This window comes from Papaver somniferum, chromosome 4 (genome assembly GCF_003573695.1).
Source record: "Papaver somniferum cultivar HN1 chromosome 4, ASM357369v1, whole genome shotgun sequence".
Lineage (NCBI taxonomy): Eukaryota > Viridiplantae > Streptophyta > Magnoliopsida > Ranunculales > Papaveraceae > Papaver > Papaver somniferum.
The window spans coordinates 162114681-162127502 of NC_039361.1; positions in this window are offsets into that span (position 1 = coordinate 162114681).

The following is a 12822-nucleotide window of genomic DNA, read 5'->3' on the forward strand; positions in this document are numbered from 1 at the left end:
CCCTATCTTCCCCTGGTTGCCCCTTCAAGGGCGTACTTCTACCATACAAGGTTAGCTCCTCCCATCCAGTCTTAAAACAACCAGTTGTTTTCGCAGCCTCTTATCCCTTTTACCTATAGGGCTTATGGTTACGAGACTGCACCCTAAGTGGGGTTTTCTTCGGGCCGAGTGCAGTATAAGCCAAGACTTGTCAAGAATGGCAAGGTACGCTTCAAACGTCCCTGGCACTCTTGACTCAACCGTGTACCTCGGCGCCTTGATCATATCTGCACTCCTTGGGAGAGTCCTTATTACCTTAGTCGCCCAACCCAAGTCATATGCTTAAGCTGAGAATCCAAGGTGCCTCTCCCGGATGGGCTTTATTGACCCCAAATCTCCATGACTCAGGTTCCGGTGGCGGTGTATCCTTTCCCTGAGCCATGCAACAGGTACCCCCTAATATGACGTACTTTAGGTCTTACATTTGCCTCTTGCGAAATTTTATTCGCGAACTAGGGTGTACGCCATAAAGGTTCGCCCATTTCTTTTATGTCATTGTTCTGTGATTATCTCTGCGAAAATTTCGCACATCATGATCTTGTTTTGATATGAATAATCTTGCAATTATTTTTTCAGAATCCATAACTTCTCAAAGCTTCTTACGGATAATATCTTTTTAAGTACAACCTGTTCCATGGTCTGTCAAGTCTATGACCAACATCTCTTCCTTATGGATCCATTAATCTATAAACTCCTGTTCCAACTATATCCTTAATGATGTAAGGTCCATCCCGTTTTTTCGCTAATTTTCCACCATTTTCTCGCTGATATATTGGTGTCTCTCGCAGAACTAAATCTCCTGGTTGGAATTCGCGTACTTTGACACGTTTATTATATTCTCGGGCTAATCTTCGCTGATAATTCTCCATATGTTGTAAAGATTTTTCTCTTCTTTCTTCTAATTCATCAAGTTTATTTAAGATCAAACCCGCACTAAGATTTTTCTCCCAAGCTTTCTTTTTGTTGTCGGAATAACAACTTCTGTTGGTAACACCGCTTCAACTCCGTATGTTAAACAAAAAGGTGACATTCCAGTAACTTCTCTTCTAGTTGTATTATAAGCCCATACTGCATTATGTACTTGTTCGCACCATGCTCTGTGATGTCCTTCCAATTTCTTCTTTAATATATCTGCAATTGTTTTGTTTGTTGCTTCTACCTGCCCATTAGCTTGTGGATACAAAGGAGTAGACTTTCCACATTTTATCTTGAATGCATTAAGTAGCATTTCTATATTCTGTCCTTCAAACTGTTTCCCATTATCAGATACCAACTGCAGGAATTCCGAATCTGCAAATTATTTTCGAATATGAATGTAAAGATATCTTTGTCGCGAATATGCTGTACTGCCTTCACTTCTGTCCATTTTGTGAAATAATCTGTTGCGACTATTAATATCTTCTTTGTCCAGAACCTGGTAAAAATGGCCCACAATATCTAACCCCACTTTCCAAAAGGCCACACATGGTTGAAGATGATATGGTGCTCCAGGTGCATGTATTTTCTTTCCATGCCGCTGACAATCTTCGCAACGTCTTGATATTTTTTTGCATCTTCGTGCATGTATGGCCAGTAATAGCCTTGCATTTTTGCTCTATGTGCCAAAGATCTTCCCCCGCTATGATTGCCAGCATCCCCACTATGTAACATTTTTAGCACTTTTTCTCCTTCCTCTCGTGTCAAACATCTGAGTGATGGTCCATTAAAGGATTTTCGGTATAGCAACCCATCTCTTAATTCATAATTCGTTGCGCGCTTTTTAACTTGTGTGTTTCCAATCTATTTCTTGGTGTTTCTCCTTTCGCCAAATATGCATGAAGTTCCATTCTCCAGTCTGCGATATTGTTCGTTGTTCTTCTTCTTCATTGTCTATTATCATCACGTCCATCTTCTTCTTCTTTATTGATTGATGGTGACAGAAGTGTTTGTATTTTTATGCATCTCGCAGTTGGATCTGTCATCATGCTTGAGATGAAAGCAAAAGCGTCTGCGAGTCTGTTATCCTTTCTTGAAATGTGCCTCCATTTTATTTTTGGGATTTTCGCTGACAATTCTTCAAAGCTTCTTGTATTTCTTCAAGGATGGTTCATTTGTAGTATACTCTCCCTTTATTTGGCGAATAACTGAATCACTAGTGATCCTGGCATTTTCTAGTTTCATTTCTATTGCGAATTTTAAGGCATGTATCACAGCTTCATATTCGTTTCATTATTAGTGGATGCGAATTCCAATCTGAATGAAAAAGCCATCTTTATTCCTTCTGGCGAAATTAAAACAATTCCAACTCCATTTCCTTCTCCATTTGATGATCCATCTACCAATATCTCCCATCTATTTGGTTCTGTTAATAAATCTTTTGGATCTCCGTGTTCTTCTTCTATATCCATCATTTCTTCTACTGCTTCATCTTCTTCTAAAGGAAATTCTGCCAAGAAATCTGCAACAACTTGTGATTTTGGTGAAGACAAAATTTCATATTTAATATCAAAGTGGCCTACTTGTGCATTCCATCTCTCCACTCTTCCTGATCTTTTAGAATTCTTCATCACTGATTCAATTGGTACTTTTGTTAATACCTTTATCTTGTGCGCTTGAAATATATGCGGAGCTTAAATGATGCATAAACTAATGCTAAGATTAACTTCTCAATCTTTGAGTAATTCTTCTCGGCAGTATTAAAAGTTTTGCTAATGATAAATGGGTTTCTCCACTCCTGCGTCTACTCGCAATAACAACACTTAATGCATGCGACGTCGTCGCAAGATAGATCAATAATTCTTCTCCTGATTCTGCTTTTTGTAAAATATGTATTCATAAGATGTTCTTTGATCCCTTGAAAAGCTTTTTCACATTCATCAGTCCATTTAAATTTCGCACCCTTCTTGAGTATATCGAAAAAATATTTGCATTTGTCTGATGATCGCGAAATGAATCTCCCCAGCGAAGCTAGAAGCCCATTCAACTTCTGTACATCTTTTATTGTTGCTGGTGTTGGCATGTCACGAACTGCTTGCACTTTTTCTGGATCAACCTGTATTCCTTCCTTTGATACAATGTAGCCTAAAAATTTTCCCGATGCAACTCCAATAGTACACTTCTCAGGATTCAATTTAATGTTATACTGCCGCATTTGTTCAAAAATCTCCCTCAGGTCTTGTACATGGTCTTTAGCTTCTTTACTCTTTACTAACATGTCATCCACGTATACTTCTAATGTTTTGTGTATCCATTTTGCGAACACCTTCTCTACCATTCTTTGGTATGTCGCTCCCGCATTTCGCAAACCAAATGGCATTTTCGTGTAACAATATAAACCTCTAGGGGCGAAGAAAGCAGTATGTTCTTGATCTTCTTCAGCGAGAGGGATTTGGTTATACCCTTTGTACCCATCTAAAGACGATACTCTATCGTTTCCCGCTGCGGATTCCACCATTTGAGGAATATCTGGTAACGGAAAACTATCTTTGGGGCAAGCTTTGTTTAAATCAGTGAAATCTATGCAAATCCTGATTCCTTTGTTTTTCTTTGGGACAATGACCATATTCGCTATCCATTCTGGGTATTTAGCTTCTCTTATGATTCCCGCATCAAGCATTTTTCTGTAGTTCTTCTTCTATTTGGGAATGGTAAGTTGTTGCAATTTTTCTTATTTTCTGTTTAAATGGTCTCACATTTTTGTTAATCTCCAACTTGTGGCATGCAATTGATGGATCTATTCCCGGTATCTCATCCATGCTTCCTGCGAAAACATCTTTATATTCTCGCAACAGTTAACAGTTCTTTCTTCTTCTTCCACATCCATTTTGGTTCCAATTCTCAATATTAGAGGTTCTTCTATAGTCCCAACGTTTATTTCTTTTGTTGGTTCTGCGGCAGTGTAACTGGGTTTAGGTTCTCCCATTGGTGTTGGTTCTTTTATTGTTTTCACAGGTCCTTCTCCTTCTCCGAAATTTCGCTGGGTATTCCTTTGCCTTCTTTTGCCCTTATCATATTACTCTAAATTCTTCTTCTTTCTTTGCTTCCTTTGCCAACTTTCTGCGAAATTGTTTCTTTTTTGCTTGTCCTTCATAATGCTTTACTTCAATTTGATGACATAATTTCGCATTGTCAACATCTCCTCTGATTTCACCTATTCCATTTGGTGTGGGGAATTTAATACATTGATGCAACGTTGATACTACAGGTGTGTTTCGTGTGTTTCGATCATCACACACATTTGGTGTGGGGAATCTAATAACATATTGTATAGCGATTCCATATCCATCACGCACATTGTTACGTGTGTTTCGATCTCTCCAAGTGGAATTCGTACCACTATTTCTCCTTTAGGTTTTGTTGTGGATTTTCCAAAGCCGTGAACAAAATATGTTGAACTGGACACTTCTTCATCTTTAAATCCCATTCCTCGGAATGCATGATAAAATATTATATCCACTGAACTTCCTGTATCGATTAAAGTTCTGTTCAATATTCATTCTCCCGTGGATTTTGTTGTTGTCTCCTTCTCTTTTCGCGTAATAGGCACTGTAATAACTAGGGGTGTCAACGGGTCCGGGTCCTCCCGGGTATCACTAGACCCGGACCCTACTTATAAAGGTCGGATCCGGGTCCTAACGGTTCCGGGTCCGGTTCCTACACTTGTGGACCCAGAACCGGACCCGTTTAAATACCCGTCGGTCCCGGGTACCCATTGGGTCTTAAGAAAACTATTAAAAAAACCTCAAAAACTTAATATTTGTCTCTTTTTGGCTTGGATTTAAATAACTTTGATAAAATTTATTATTATTTCTTATTAATGTACTAAATAAAGATTAAATGTAAGAGAAAAATTTAAAACGAGTAAAATATCAAAGCTAAAACTAGCAAAAACATGAATAAAAGGGTACCCGATACCCGCGGGTACCCAACGGGTATTACCCTTTTGGACCCGTTTAGATTCGGGTCCAATCGGGTAATTACCCGTCGGGTCCTAAGTTGCTAATGGGTCCAACTTTAGGACCCGGAACCGGACCCAAGTCTACCGGATCCGGTTCCGGTTCCGGGTAATGGGTACCCATTGACAGCCCTAGTAATAACCAGCGGAGATGTGTGGTTCAAATTTTCTTTTGGTATTTTTGCCGCCATGAATGTAATTTTTTGCTTTTCCCAATCTTTCAAGGGTAATGTCTTTTCTACCGCCATAACCTTCCGTCCTTCAAAATTTCGTTTATGTATTCTTCCTTTGATGTTTTCATGGAATTCATTAACCATCGTTTTTGTTATCATATTACACTCCAATCTTTTGTCATCTTCATTAATTCTAATCATCTTTCTTTTAACTGGTTCAGTGATTTATTTAATCACTTTCTTGGTTTGAACATTCTCAACAACAATCTTCAACTTTCGATCTTGAAGTCCCTGTTTCTAGTGCCATTATGTAGTTGCGGGAAATCCTACATTACACCCCTCATATGATTTCATTATTACTCAACTCATTTTTAGATTTACACTCTTAATTTTATTGATCAATTTTTGAATATTCTTACAAGAAAAGATAAAGGAATCAAGAATGACCTCTGCTCTAGACTTTCTCTCTCCTATTTACTTATTTCTTACTCAAAAAAGATCTCTCTCTTTCTTTACAACTGAACGACTATTTATAGGGAAATACATAGTGGATGACAGCTAATATGTCCTTTATTTTCGGAAATGACTTGTGATATTCTCTTAACCTTACAAATCTTAATCTCGCAAACTCTCTAATTTTCGCAGGACCATCACATCTTTCTCATGATTTTAGATGACGTCGTTTATTATATCATTTCTGAAATTGTTCTGCGACGCTGTTGTGTTGTTGATAATTTCGCTAAGATATTATTGTTGTGAGATTCTGATCCTACATTGACGTGCCCCAATTGGTGTTTGTACTTGTAACACTTTGAAAGTTCATGAACCTTTAGAGAACAATACGAGCACGTCAAACTAGGATAAAAGTTAGGCTTCTGAGATGTGCACGCAGCTAGACACATGGTGGAACCTGAAACATTACAAACCGAGTTTCCAAGAAATCGGTCAATTTTTTCTTCCAGATTAGTTGGGTTCTATTCTGAAAGAATATCGAGATTGATGTTTGTATTGCTACAGTTATCAAAATCAATATTTTCACCAAGAAGTGCAACACTTGATTTCTCGTCTTCATTAGAATCATAGTTGTCAGACATTTCATCAAGAGTTGCAGCAAGACCTTTGTTCCCGGTGTATTTCTACGATTTGGGCACTCGTTTGCAAAATGACCAAATCCCTTACACTTAAAGCACTGAGGCATATCCTCATCATCAGTTTCATTTGTTTCCCTGGTTTTAGGAGGAATACGATTATGAGGTTTAACTGATGCTTTAGGATTATCTCCGAAGAATCGTTTATTTCTCTTCAACAGAAGATCCCTAAACTGTCTTGTAATCATCGAGACCGACTTGTCAAGATCTTCATCTGATGAATCTATCTCAGAGTGATCATCTTCAGTGATATACACTTTTTTTACTCTTATCAAGTAATTTAGTGTCCTTTTGTGCTTTGAACGCAACATCCTTAGTTTTGATGAATGTTCGTGATCAAAGATCTTAAACTTCCCAACCAGCGTATTTCTGGAGAGATTATCAAGGTTATTTCCCTCAACGATGGCATGCTTCTTAGAATCGTATTAAGATGGCAGCGATCTGAGAATTTTCACCACAATGTCCATTTCAGGAAAAGTCTTACCCAATGCAAAAGATGCATTAACAATTTCAGATACTCTGTGATTAAACTCATCAAATGTATCTTCATCTACCATACGAAGGTTTTCCCAATTGGAATTAAGGTTTTGAAGCCTAGATTCCTTTTCACTGGAGTTACCTTCGAATACGGTTTCTAAGATATCCCACGCATCTTTAGGCCTCATACAATTTGACACATGGTGCTGTAGATTTGGGGAAATGGCATGTATGATGGCATTCAAACCGTCGGAATTTTACTTTGCAGTATTTATCTCGGCAGAGGTGTATTCACCAATATCTTTGGGAAAGTTTACATCTCCAACTTCCACGACAGGAGCTTTATAGCCATTAACAACATATAACCATAATTGAAAATCACGTGCTTGAAGAAAAGCTCGCATTGCAATTTTCCACCATAAGTAATTAGAGTCATCGAAGACTGGTGGTACGTTAATTGAGATAACACCTTTGTCCATAGAGTCAGATCGCTACAAACACAGACTTGTAAGGTCTTAAACGTGTTTGCCTGCTCTAATAAAAATTGAAAAATTGGGGGTACAACAATCACACCCAATATTTCGCTTAGAAATATGTATGGACAAACTCCAATATACTTTCTAGAGAATCAACTAGACAGTCAGACTCAATCTAGATAAAAAGTATATCAAAGAGTTTATATCCCAATCTCTCGATTTGATATATACTCAAGCAAATATAAATCTGCGAGTCTTTATCAAATACTAGAGAGATAACTTGGATGGTACCAAAGACCAATATCCAAGTGTCAATCAATTTAAATCAACAACCAAAAGGTCGGATATTCTAATTGATTGAACAACGCACAACCTGTGATATTTCAATTATATAACAAAATATAATGCGGAAAAGAAATAACTCAGACATCAGAATTTTGTTAACGAGGAAACCGCAAATGCAGAAAAACCCCGGGACCTAGTCCAGTCTGAACACACACTGTATTAAGCCGCTACAGACACTAGCCTACTCCAAATTAACTTCGGTCTGGACTGTAGTTGAACCCCAATCAATCTCACACTGATCCAAGGTACAGTTATGCTCATGCGTATCTGATCCCAACAGGATGCTACGTACTTGATTCCCTTAGCTGATCTCACCCACAACTAAGAGTTGCTACGACCCAAAGTCGGAGACTTTAATAAACAAATCTGTATCACACAGAAAAGTCTACGGTAATAGATAAATCCGTCTCCCACGTCTTTTGATAAATCAAGGTGAACAAGAACCAATTGATAAACCGGACTTATATTCCCGAAGAACAACCTAGTATTATCAATCACCTGACAATAATCTTAATTGACGCAGCGACAAAAAAGATATTGCGGAATCACAAACGATGAGACGAAGTGTCTGTGATTTCTTTTATATATTGCCTATCGTAGATATCAATCTCAAGAAAATTATTACAATTTTACTCGTATTATAGAAACAGCAAGATCAGAACACACAACTACAAGAAAGTAGTATCAATCTGGCTTCACAATCCCAATGAAGTCTTTAAGTCATTAACCTGGTTTAGAAGAAGAAACCAAAGGTTAAAGGAGAATTGAATCTAGCTTAGCACAACTAGTATCACACAGAAGGTGTGGGGATTAGGTTTCCCAGTTGCTAGAGTTCTCCCTTATATAGTCTTTCAAATCAGGGTTTGCAATCATTGTTAGCTTGGTAACAAAGCATTTAATATTCACCATTATATGAAAACCTGATTAAATTCAAACTAATATCTTTCAACCGTTAGATCGAAAACTAGCTTGTTACACACAAATGAAATGCACTAGGCTTGTGTAACCGTACCCAAACTTGTACATTTGTTGGTTCCACAATAGTCAACCAAATGGTTAGCCATATGATCACTTTCATATCAACCATATTCTTCTTCACCATAACTAGTTCAAGTGACTCAAATGAACTAGTTACAGAGTTGTTCAATTACAAGGAAATCTTATGTGACCGCACAAGAAACAATCGAAGCAAAAACGATTTGATTCACTCGAATCGGTTCATGAACTATGTAGCCGCGGTTTGAAATTTGCATTCCTTAGTTTATATAAGAATAAGTTCACAAACATCGTTTTTAGATATAGCCTACTCAAGTTCGCGGACTGGGTTCGCGGACTTAAGTTCCCATACGGAGTTCACAAACTTCAGCAGAATTTCTCGGGTCGAGAACTTCCGCCAGTTCGCGGACTTGGCTCACGCCACCATTCCGGTTCTCTTGATCAACAAAGTTGGAAAACTTCGATTCAAGGAATAAGGACTTATACATATATGTGTTTCCACGACAATGCTTATATCCTCCAATGGTATATTATCTAAACTCTCATTTCAATCATTAAAACATTCTTAAAGGACGTTGATATTCTATAGTTGTTGTTCACAAACTATTTTTCGTCAAAGTAAGCGATTTTCAAAGTGATTGAAATTTGTCATGACTTTCGTCACTAGGTAAAGATGAACTTGGTTAAATCGAAAGCTTACAAACACATATTTCGAGAAATAGATAGGCGAGATAAACTCGGGTCGAAATAGAAAATGTGTATAATCTAAGTCTATATAACAAAACGAATTTTGGCTCAAGATAGGAGATACATAGACTTTTGAGTGATAGATAAGTTCAAGTCTCCACATACCTTTTAGCCGATGAAGATCCACCGGTTCCTTGAGTAGTCCTTCGTCTTGTATGATGATTGCCATGGAGTTCTTGAGCTCAACGACACTTTCTATCCTAGTACGAGACCTTAGCTATAGTAGACTAGAAATCAAGACTTATAGTTTTGATCACTAACATTGACAAACATGCTTGAGATAGCAACGAATGCGAGTTAGACCGAGCAATGCTCTAACAGTTTGAGGTTCTCCTTATATAAACTTCAAGATCAAGGTTGCTCTAGATTTAAGCTAAGTTAGCTTTGGAATCAAGCAATCAATAATCACTGTTAGATGAAAAACTTGACTTGAGATTAACATAACAAAGCATACACTAAGGTTAGAATGATCCTACTCGAACCGTGTATAATGCTTGGTTCATAAAAGGTTAGCCGAAACTAGCCCATTGAACAATAAGCTAATCCATTTTCATATAACACTATAAGATTTTTATCGAGTCAAAGATGTTATCAATCATGTCTGTATGTGTTTTTAGAGAGTTATGCAAATGCCAATTATCTCATAGATATAATTCTGATCTTTTGAGAATATTCGACGGGGTAAGTACGTGTACCGGGTACATGTAGTATACCCGTTCGTTAATATCTTTGTCATAGTACGTGTACTGGGTATTTTCCCCTTAAGACAAAAGCAAGTTCAGGAACTCATGGATCTTTTATGGTACGCGTAATGGGTATGCATACCTTTCCAGTTTTGAAACCAATAGATCTTTTTCGGTTTGCATACTAGGTATGCGCACCTTCCTAGTTCAGGAGTCAACAAACTTTTTATGGTATGGAATACCAGTTATTTGTACCAAAAAGTCGCTCCCAAACTATAGCTACGTCTTTACGTGTACTGGGTACATGAACTGTGGCTCCGGAATTATAAAAGTTCTCCCATTATGTGAACTAGTATGCATATTTTCTTGTATCCAGATTGATAATAATTCTATATCTCTCTAATAATCGATTTGAAACATTCTCGAATAACATCAATGATATATATCATTGTTCAATGCTATTTTCAAATGATTAAATCTTGAATCATAATTTAGGTCATGAGTAATAAATTGTTCTTAACCAAATTCATCAAGTATGAAAAAATGTTCTTAAGCTTAGCATATTTCGAGAACGATATTCAAGATAAACTTGACTTGAAAAATATATTTATGCATGTACTGTCTAATTTGGTCATGCGACAATGTTTCATAGGTAGAAAGGTGATAACTTGAGAAATACGCGGTTAAGTCTTCACTTACCTTTATTGAAAAAGTTCTCCAGAGATCCTGTTGATCTTCACCTTCAAACGGTTAAACATAGTGATATCTGATTCTCAACTACACGCTTTTATCCTAATCCGAGACTTGACTAAATGTAAACTAGAAATCAAGGTATAGTTTTGACAACAAGCTTGAGATAGCAACACTTGTGAGTTCGGCCGAGCAATGCTCTAACAATCTCCCCCTTTGCCAATTTTAGTGACAAAACTATCAATACATATAGATTGAAAATGAATCTTCAAAACACCAGAATCCATCATGCTTGATTTCCTTGGTTCTTCAACTCCTTGAATTTTTCGTTACTTTAAGTTGCAATGATTCTGAACGTATTGAACTTAGCATCGTTGTTGTTGAAGATCCGTAGCGATAACAATTCTGAAAACAAATTTTCAATGTCGTTATACAGACACATAGTATTATTATTTTCTCCAAAGTTCAATTGTATCACAACTTCGAAGTAATACTACAGTGATATGTTTCTCCCCCTTAGACGATACTTACTTCTTTTGCATAATAGGTGAAACTTATAGATGTTGATTCCCTCCCCCTTACATAATGATATGTAAACTATATGTATGTAGTGCGAAACTACTAATTAATTCTCCATTTTTTTGTCAATAAAAATTGGCAAAGGTACGAAAACTATGGGATCATAATGAATTCAAACAAAGATACTTCAAGACTTAAAGGAAATGCATATCAACTTTTATTTAGATGATATCACAAAGTATAAAATATATAGTATTTCATCTAGGAGATTTAAGATACAAACATCCCATGTAAATTCCATATCAACTCTCCCCACAAAGATATAACAATTAAGCACAAGTTCATTTAAGAACTCTCCCCAATTTGATGTCATTCCCAACAGAACAACATGAGTGACCTTGCTTTAATCAAGAAAAAAAAGGATTTTGCTGGACATTAACAAATCACATGGATTTGTATCCTAAACATCAACATACATTAATCTTAACGTTAGTTACGAACAAAGAGACAATTCTAAACGATATGACTCAACATAAGAAGATATTACGGAGTGGATAATGCAGTAATTACACAAAAGTGTGATCACGAGTAGATCAATACTGCGAAAAATTCTTACAAAGCTTGTTCTATTTTTAGTTCATAAAACTTAATAGACTTCACTTTTGAGCATATATGAGATATCAGTTCAATTCACAAAAAGTAAAGGACGCATATATCTCATAAGACTTTGCAATACATTAAACCAATAATGATTAAATACTACAAGTTCATCTACCAAAAACTCTAGAATTTAAATAAACAAATCTAAAAATCTGAAAGATGAAAATCGTTGGAAATAGCTTGTGTACTCACAATATATGATATACCAAACCCTAGTTATCCTTCTTGAACGCAAGGATAAATTATTACAAGAAGTTTCCTAGTACTGAAAATCTCTAAACTTCATTTATTTCTCCATACCTTTCTAAAACTCCATTATAAAACGTATCACTGATGTCCTTGATTCGCTGGAATATTGAGATTCCATGCTCGTGGGTTGAGACACCAACCTTACGGTTGACTATGCGAGCAAGTTGTCTAGATTTTGTGCACTCATGTATCAGCTTCTTATGGTTCTGTGTCAAGGCTTTGTGCTTTTCAAGGATCTTGGTTTGACCATCAGTTAGTTGATTTATTTGCAATTGTAGATTTGCAATCTCAACCTTTGTGTCATTATGAGAATTAGTTAGATCCTTGATGGACTTAGCAACCCAAGAGTTTTGTTCATTTGTTTCAGCCATCCTTTTCAAAAGAGACCCTTGAAACGCACTTCTTTTATCTTTGACATCTTCATCATCAAGATCAATAGTTTCATGAGGTCTTTTTGAGATTTCCATCTTTAAGAAGAAAAAATAGGACTCAACTAGTTGTTCGTCAACACAGGATTTTTAAACAAATAAGAATGCTTTGTTCTTATTTATATACGTCTCTCTCTCTTATCCCTGATAGGTACGTGAACTAGTATGCAAACCAAACTGCGTGAACCAAGTTCAAGTACTAAGGGATAAAGAGTTTTCAACACATGATTTTTACTTAAATAGCACTCTATCTCGTTAA